The sequence below is a fragment of the Ictalurus furcatus genome, chromosome 3, assembly GCF_023375685.1.
Source record: "Ictalurus furcatus strain D&B chromosome 3, Billie_1.0, whole genome shotgun sequence".
NCBI lineage: Eukaryota > Metazoa > Chordata > Actinopteri > Siluriformes > Ictaluridae > Ictalurus > Ictalurus furcatus.
Genome location: NC_071257.1, coordinates 13,143,312 through 13,153,019, shown reverse-complemented (window position 1 = coordinate 13,153,019; position 9,708 = coordinate 13,143,312). Strand labels below are relative to the sequence as shown.

General features: G+C 36.6%; 1 long non-coding RNA gene across 1 annotated transcript in view; it reads right to left on the bottom strand.

The window, feature by feature from the left end:
* Positions 1-2,675: 2,675 nt before the first annotated feature.
* The window catches only part of LOC128605420 (uncharacterized), a 36,623-nt gene continuing 29,590 nt past the window's right edge, over positions 2,676-9,708 (bottom strand). The window contains exon 3 of the long non-coding RNA XR_008385549.1: positions 2,676-3,022. This is a non-coding gene — a long non-coding RNA (uncharacterized LOC128605420). The remainder of the gene's footprint in view (positions 3,023-9,708) is intronic.

The following is a 9,708-nucleotide window of genomic DNA, read 5'->3' as shown; positions in this document are numbered from 1 at the left end:
TAAAAAATTATTTACTTTCTGCAGAATAAATCTTTTTAAGTAAGTGCCCATTAATTGTATCAAGCAATATTTACTTCACTTAGAGAATATGAATTTCATAGTCATGCAAAAACCTGATACTGGTAGTGCATATTGTTAATAATTTGATGTAAGTTTAGAGCTATTTTTATTACCAATTCCCATCTTTCTTTCAGGGCATGGAAGGACACCAGAGCTGCAGTACCCTGCTCTAGGGGATATTTTCTGTAAACACTAGTATAGAAGCAGTCAAGCACAAACAGGTACAGTATTTCACATATTCCAAAATGTCTCACTATATTTTAACACAAATGGCCTGTGACATCTTTTATGAATTAGGAAGTGTCAGTGCCAATAGGTAAGCAAAGTGCAACACTGTAGCACACCTCACTGCAGGAACCGATGTCCTGCTATAAAATTACTGTATTATTTATAATATAAAACTGTATGAGGCATGATCTTATAGAGAAAATCCTGTCTCTGTAAAACAGCAAATAAGAAATCTGACTTTCCGCTGAGAACTTACTAGGCTCGCACAAGCAATTTATAAAAACAGATCATTTTTAAAATCTTTCCATCCAAAATTCTTCTGACAGTTTGGAACAGGAACAGTCCATGCAGAGCTCCTGCTAGCACTGAATTTATGGTCACACTTAATATCTAAAGAACGAGACTCTGGAAAATGTGTCATATCACAAGCTAGAAAGCAATACTAGCTTTCTAAAAACAATGAACATTATCTTTTTTATTACAGAGAACACAAAATGTGTTATGATGCACAATGTGGTTGAATAAATGGCTAAAACACTATTGTACTGAACTGTTTTAAATTACTTTTTGAACTTGAACTCTCACATTTGCTTGATTAACTGAGTCTTGTGTGTTAACTGAAGGACTGTAATCAGCAAATATCCTGAAGATTTTTCCAACACCTCACATTAAAGTAAAGCCACATGATGTCAGTAAACATGCTGTGCTCGTTGTTAGCAAATTGGCTTAACTGTAAAATATTGCATAAAATATCAAATATATGAATATTTAATTTTTTTATTTATGTATTGTATTTTAGATACTACTTTTGTTCCAATCAAGACTTAAAGCATTAAATTCTATGCCAAGACACATAACTGCAACTAAGAAATGCCTAATTCATCGTATATCTCTATACTTAAATATACTCATTTTGAGTGATTGTATTTTATTCACTACCGGTCAAAAATTTGCGCAGACCTGCTCATAGAAAAGTTTCTATGATTTTAGAATAAAATAAAGACTGACCCTATAAAATAACACATAAATAGTTATTAAATATGTTAAACAAATCAAAACTATTTTAGATATTAAAGTCTTAATTCCCGAGGAAGCATCACACACTTTTATCTCCTAACATCTACACATGTTACATTTTTAATGTAAACCATTTAATTTATATAAAACTACTGTTTTCATAGTGGAAACTTTTTTTATTTATTTTGATTCCGATATAAATTTAAACATTGCCATTAAATTCACTATTTACACTTGTCGCAGAAACAAATTTCAGTAGAAAGCCTTTAGAAAAATGTCTTTAATAAAAATACATATTCAATCTACTGTGTCCAAACTTTTCGACTGACATTGTTTTTCAATTTGTAAAATGTTTTCTAGTTAAATTGTCACCTAATAAATTAATCCTTTGCTCATCTCAAGGAGGCCCAGTGACAGACAGCTCTTGCCAGTTATAAAATGATTAGTTAAAGCTAAAAACTTTAAGGGTTTTCTCACTTGAACACATTCACTAAGCTGTAAACTGAGCAGCAAAGTAGTTTTCAATTAAATGGCTGGAGAGGCTACACACTTTTACTATGATTATTTAATCTAAACCATTAGTTAAGTATTTTATTATTTTTCCAATTCTAAAATTGCTCAAATGTATTTAATTCAGAAGTCTTTTGATAAAAGAATGACCTCTAAGTACACCTCTAATATGTGCACTTACCACCAGCATTGAAGAATTAAGAAAGTGAGACACTTCCATATATGACTATGGCATGCAATTCACTACCAAAGTACAACAACCAAACATGGAGCGAGAATGCGTAGGTTACCTCAGTTAAAGCTACAAGACCCTACAAGACGAGAGTCTATCTGTAAGCACAGCGATCAGGTCCAGATGGAGAGGGTCATGACCCTCACAGGGCCAGGCTAGCTGATCTACTGTCACTCATAGCCACAATGTGTGTGTGCGCCTGTATGTGTGTGTGTGTGTGTGTGTGTGTGTGTGTGTGTGTGTGTGTGTGTGTGTGTGTGTGGTGCTTTGAATAAATGTGTGTGAGGGAGAAGAGGACATGGGGTTGTTATGACGAAACGGGTGTTAGAGCACACAGTACAGGATATGACTGACAATTTCCTGACATCTGTTGTAATGGTGGATCTGACAGCTAGCAAAAATTCCTACACAAGATAAGAGTGTGTCTTTGACCAAACGAGCATGCGATATGAGCAAAGCTATGCGTGGAGAATATGGACTGTATGCCTGTGTGAGATATGATACATATATTACTAAGCATATAATTATGGCCAGTATAGGACAGCTAAGGTCTCTCAGCATATGTTGAAGGAAGTTACTTTAACCACTGAATGTTATGACAGAAGTGTGATAGGTCGATGGACGTCAGAGCAAAAATTCTATCAAATGTTATCTATCTTCTAGTCAAGCAAAAATGTTTGACTTTTAGCTGTTATTAATATATAATACATAGTTCGTATCTTATTGTATTAACTTAAAACTTGTGTCCATATGAAAGTTTCCAACCACACCTTTAGCTACACAGAGATGTAGTGAGTTATACACGAACACAAATACTCACCCAGGCCTCTTCAAAAGGAAAAGAAATAGAAGACTGTGAAGAAGTGTGTATTGATTCTCTTGTTTTCTCCTTCCTCTCATCATCTCCGACCGAGCCATCGGGTTTCTCTCACAGCCCCACAGCAGAGAGAAGAGCACTTGATCAATGGCAGGAAACTGAGGGATCAGATGGTAATATATCAGAATGAAATCTGCACTCAGGCGCTCAAATGTACACAAACACACAAATATACTCTCCCACTAACACACACACACACACACACACACACACACACACACACACGCATACACGCAGGCAGACAGACTGATAGATTAGAAAGATAGGTCAGTGTCCACACTGAACAAGGCCAATGTGACCACAGGAACAGTAAGCCATCTCCACTCTCACACACAACTGAGAGAGATAACCTTCATCTGTGCTTAACATGACCACTGAGACCACAGGAGGGGGATTCACTATCAGTCTCCCTCCATCTCTCCCCTTGCCTCATTCATATGAACAGATACACACACACACACACACACACACACACACACACCTTAATGGGTTATTAAAGCCATTTGAAGGTGTGTGGCATATTCATTTTGTTGATGTGCTTGAGTTTCTGTACATCCACACACATTTCTCCCTCCAGACATAATGCGGGTGTTTGTGTGTGTGTGTATACTTCTGCAGACTCAGGAGAGTGTGTTTGATATGATGATCTGACTTATTAGTAACCCTACACCAGCTGTATGGTAATTAAAAAACACATTACTTTATTCTCTGCAGAGAGCTCACTCTCTCTCTCTCTCAGACCCACTGCGAGGTGAATATAATTAAATACGCTGCTGCTTCACTGATTATGTGCTGAATAATTGAACTATGATTTAGTGCTTATTTAATGACGCATATTTTATTAAACCACATTTGCATGTAAATTCATTTACAGCCTATTTATGTCATTATTTATGTGATATCGTGCAGTTAGGTGTTTGTCGTTAGTTCAAACCAAAGGTACTGCCTAAATGAACATTTAACAATGAATTTTAAAATGCAGTATTCTTTTTTTTTCCTCTTCATATGAAGGAAAACATAAAATTGAACACTGGTTTTATTTTTTTCTTTCCTCTTATATTAAGTAAATGATTTGACAGCAGAAAGATTAGAGACCAAAACTGTTGAATGGTATATTATTATCATCATCATCAACAACAACAACCACAATATTATTATTATTATTATTATTATTATTATTATTATTATTATTATTAATAATAATAATAATAATAATAATAATAATAATAATAATGCTCCATGTAATTTAACCTTTACCCTGATTACCCTGTGTGCTTATTATGATGATGATGATGATGATGATGATGATGTTTTTGTGCTTTGTATTATTTTCTTTTATTTTTATTAGGCTACTTGGATTCTGTCACCCATGCTTTAGATGTTATTAAACCTGCGTGTTCTTGGATCCTGATTTTTTTCAGAGCAGAAATGCTGTTCTCTGTGCCATAATAAATTGGTGATCATTCCCGCTTCTTCTTGTTTGGTTCTTGTGTGAAATTAATAATAAAACCGGCTATTGCTGTACGTGTCCGGATTCTAGACTTATTAATAATGCAATGTAACATCAGTTATTATAAAGTGACAGAGCGAATGGGGCACGTGTGTCTAATGAGTGTGTTCAGCGCTGAGTTAAAGCGATGTGTAGCAGCACGTGCACTGCTACTGTTCACACAGCTCTCTCACACACACAGTTCACACACACACACAGCTCACACACACACACACACTTCCAGCTCAGCTGCACTGACAGCAACACAGCACACTGCTACGACATTTCTATATTCCTATTCCTAAACTTGGGGCTTAAACCCACAATCTAAACGACTGTGCATCCTTCTGAAAATAAGGACAAAGAGACGCAAAACAAACATTTAAGAGGTATTTGGAGAGATAAGGGTTCTTAGCTTCCCTACATGGTTTTACCCGGAAGCTTCTTTGGTAGTGTAACACTCACAGGGTCCACAGAAGAACATTTAAGTGTTCTAGAACATGTTTTTACTCCTTTCCTGTCTCGAATTCTAAATTACACAAACTGTATGTGCTTCAACCCAGCATGCATGTTCAGGGGCTTTATTTAATTGGGTCCTTGGCATCGCTACAGATGAGCTCTAGGCTATAAAAACCCGATTACTTCAGATCCCAGCAACACTCATGTACTGCCTATTATAAAATGATATTGTATTCTGCAGAAATGCACAGCTGTTCCTCCCTATGTCTAAAAGCTTGTTGAAGAATGAATCTGGACACGGTTGCCCAAAAGCATCGCAAACTTGGTATCACCTTAATCAGTAGAGAGAGAATTCAGTATGATGCTCGCTTTACCATTTAACGAGGATCATTTTGGGAAAAGCCATCTTTTAGTTCGCACATTTGCTCATACAGTAAAAAAAAATAAAGAAATGATCGACGATTTATTAGTAGGCTATAAAATTTAATATTGTATTTATAATATGTACTTTTTAATGTAATATTTATTGATTATTCGCACTTTTAATAAGGGGAGTGTATTGTGTTATCTTAGTCATGTGGAAATCATGTTAAGGCGGTGTAATAATAATAATAATAATAATAATAGTAGTAGTAGTAGTAGTAATGATGATAACATTACACCATCAAGGATAATAATAATAATAATAATAATAATAATAATAATAATAATAATAACGCTATTATTATTATTATTATTATTATTATTATTATTATTATTATTATTATTATTATTGTTGTTGTTGTTGTTGTTGTTGTTGTCGTCCAATGAAGAACATATCGAAATAACAAATAAGTACAATTCCTACCAAGGTATAAATTCTCCAAAGCCTGATTTTGTCTTGTCGGAAAGTGTCAAAAGCACAACACTGCAGAGTTTGCGGGTTTCATTATTACACCAAGTGTAACATCCAAATGTTAGCTCAGTTCTATCTGTGTGCGCTTTGCTGTGTTAATAATAAAGCAGGAGTCGGATCAGGGAAACCAGGCGCAGTGTAATGGTTTGTTTGACCTTTCAGCGGTACACCACATGGCCGCGCTCCTTAATTACAGCCGGCGTCGTGTTTTGTGGCAATCAGGGTTTCCTCGTCTCCTATAAGTCCTGGTTTAAGAGGAGCTGAACCCCGATTTCCTTGCACACTACAGGCGATCATTTGCCCGCATCCCCCATCATGTCTGTCTGGGGCGCCTGCATTCGACCTCTCAGCTTCTGAGGTGATATTAAGCGGGCAATTACTGCTTATATCAGCATCATTGCTCGGGGGATCACGATGATCATGATGATCACTGACTTGTCTGATGAGAGGCGCTTCCAGTGCTGCGTACGGACCATATTCATTAGCCTACATGATAAAAAAAAATGCAGTGAGATGTTTTTGCTCAAAACGCATACTTGAGTTTGCTCAAAACCCACACTTAACCATCTCCAAAATAATGTGTTATTCCTCATTTCAAATATGTTCAAGTTCAAAATTGTCGATTTCCCCCCTTGAGTATTTAGCAACGTATAGAATTAAAGCAGACTATGAGTTTAAAAAAAAAACCCAGCCAAACCAAAATTATGGGCTACACAATAGCATAGTCAAAACTAAATAATGTGTCAATAATAAATAGCTGCTGTGCCAGGCATACTGTTTGTAGATTATGTCGAGGTTGATATGCGTTTTAGATGTTGTCTATATGTTTAGACACATTGACATGTTCATTACTCTTCCATATTGACGGGAAATTATTGATTGAACTACTAGGCCTATTTGTATCATTTAATGCACCAAAGGAGAAAAAAAACAAAACAAACTACACTAAACTAAACTAAACTAGGTCTATATGCAGAGCTGTGTTATACAAAAAAAACAAAACAAAAAAAACAAAACAAAAAAAAAACATATCTTGTAGCTTACCTTATTATGTTTAAAATAGCCTATAAGCAAAACTAAATCCATTTAATCATATGTAGGGGATTTTATTTTATTTTATTTATTTATTTTTTTTTACCAGGGACTGTAACTAAAATGTGCAGTAAACTCAAATGTCAAATTTCTCTCTCTCTCTCTCTCTCTCTCTCGCTCTCTCGCTCTCTCTAAAAAAAAGTCGAAATAAAAACAAAGCTAAAGCCAACACAGGTTGGTGTAAATTAGATGTGAAACACGCCGTGCACCACACATGTTCTTTGGATTTATGATGATGATGACGATAATGATCATGATGATGATGACGATAATGATTGGTTAATTGCAGCAGACTGTGCCTGGTGAAGGTGGCTGGTTTTCTGTAAGGCCTGTGCTTCACAGGTTGAAGTGAGAGCACGCGGGTGCGAGAGAAAGAGAGGCGTGTAATGTATTTAACTACGGCAAAGTAGTGTTTTGAGAATTGGTAATTGCTCACATCCTTCTCTGGCCACGGGGACAATGTCCAGATCCCGGCGCGCGCACGTGTAGGCTAGAGTTCGTGCAGGAGCACACAGCCAGCTTCAGCAGGGACTGCACAGTTTACCTTCCGAGCTCAAGCGCTTTGTCTTACTGATAAGGAAAACGGTAGCTCAGATTAAACGTGTAAAGAGCACTTCACTGACAGGACTGTTCTAATCAGCACTTCACTTAGAGACACACGCACACGCGCGCGCGAACGCACGCACACACACACACACACAGAGCAAAAGAAGTACTGTGTTCAGTGAACACCTCCAGTATTTATAATCCCACTGGGGACACTGCAAGAGTTAATTCACATTGTATATCCTATGTTTATTTCCTCATGGTGGTTTTGCTCAAAGCCTGTACAAATTGTCATTTGGTCTACTTCTTCATTTTCTGAAGTTTAATACATAGCAGTGCTGATAATGTTTTTAAGGCCTTCATGTCCAAAACCGCATACTAAATAGTTTGGTGGTATAATATTTTGACCTACTCTACTAATTCCGTACTGTAATATGCGGTTGCCTGTATATGCAGTAGGCCAGGAGCAATCTGGCCGCCTAACTTCTTCGAATTTGCTGCCGTGCGACAGTCAAATTGTCGTAATGACAAAGTAAACAGATACTTCCCCTCTATCAGAGTGAGGCTGAAAACTAGCGGCACAGACCTTCACTGTTAATCGTTGTTTTCCTACTGACCTTCATTCGAAAACATCGGCATAATTCTTTAAAAGTACCACTTTAATTTTGTAATTTGATTTGAAAGGGGCTTAAGGTGTTTGAGTAAATAGTCATTTAGATCTCACTGTGGACTTGGCTTGTGTAGCTATGTTCTGTCAAGATACATTGGATATAGTCTGCACTCTAACAAGTACTAGATTTTATTTTATTGCTATATCATGTCTGGCAGTTCACATTTTGATGTCAGCAAATTTTTTGTTTTCAAGTATGTAAGAAATCTAGGAACAGAACATGCAGGATATACAAAAACCAACTAACCACAGCAGCAAAACCAAGGTGGTGTTATAATATGTAATAAACCAATAAAAAATAATTAAAACAAACAAACAAACAAATAACAGTAGTAGTATGGTTTAAGATACACTCACCATAGTCAATAATTACCCTTAAGTGCTTTAGTAAAATGGCCAAGAATAGTGTGTGGTATACAGTAGCTACATGCATACATTTGAGAGCACTGAGAACTAATTAATTAATCTCTATATTTGTGTATAAACTACAATATCACACACTCTCTCATACCTATAAACGTATAACTTTATAGGAGAATTTATCATGTAATTTCTTCTTGCTGTCAAAAATTACACTACAATGTATATTTATGCTCATGTGCTGTTATACCATTTCCCTTTTAAGCACTGCACAGGGACGCGTTTTATTACAGTATTTGTATACATATCACATGGCTTCAGTAGCTTTGGTCTAATTTCACTTTATATGACAATAGACCCTAAAAATATATGCCAAGTTCATAATGAGGTAAGAAAATAAAATAAAACTGTTCTGCATTATGGAGATCAGGAGCAGAAACCTGACCTGGGCAAATGTTAAGGGAACAATGTCATATTGGGTTAATGAGTGCCATATGAAGTCTGCTCCACTACAGTACTCAGTTCGGACCTACAGAGCTGTCTGATTCAACAGGAGCTCTGTGAGACCTGCAGGTGTTGCACAGTTGCGCAGTATCACACAAGTGTGCCCTGGCCATGCTTTGTGTATTTATGAGATAATTAAGTCAAGGATACCTCCATGCTTTTTAATGAGCTGCCATTCCATCAGCATATCCCATTTCAAGTGATATTTGCTGTTTGGGAACATAAATAATTGCTCCCTATTTTATGTCATTTAAGTGCATTTCTCTTGAAGGCCATCATTCTCTGTCCATCTCTCTGTGTCTTCGTCTCATTTTATTTTCATCCCTTTCACTGCAAGGCGGGTACATAAAGAGCCAGGAGGTGTAACTTTACCCTTGTCATCAAACTGTACAGTAAAGCAGCGGAGGCATTGCTCCGGGTATGAGCAGGGAATAAAAACACTGCTGTGTGATAAGGAGTCTAGAGAGACTTTGAAACACTTTTTAATAACAGCCATAAAAGGGGTACTGGCTGAAGGGCACTGTGTCTATAAAGGACTAATGGGGAATTAAGATGGTCGGGCAGCAGTGAACACTTTTAACAGTGCAGGAGTTTAGCTATTAGTAATTTGAAAAGATTTCCAAGCCTGGAAATTTCAGTGCTGAAGAACTCAAGCTGCAGCTCCACTACCTGTCGATGACTCACCAAGACTGAAAGGAAAACTTAAAAATGCTTCTTATTATTATTATGGGTCCTTGTGCGTAATGTCAGACTATACATGACAGACAGT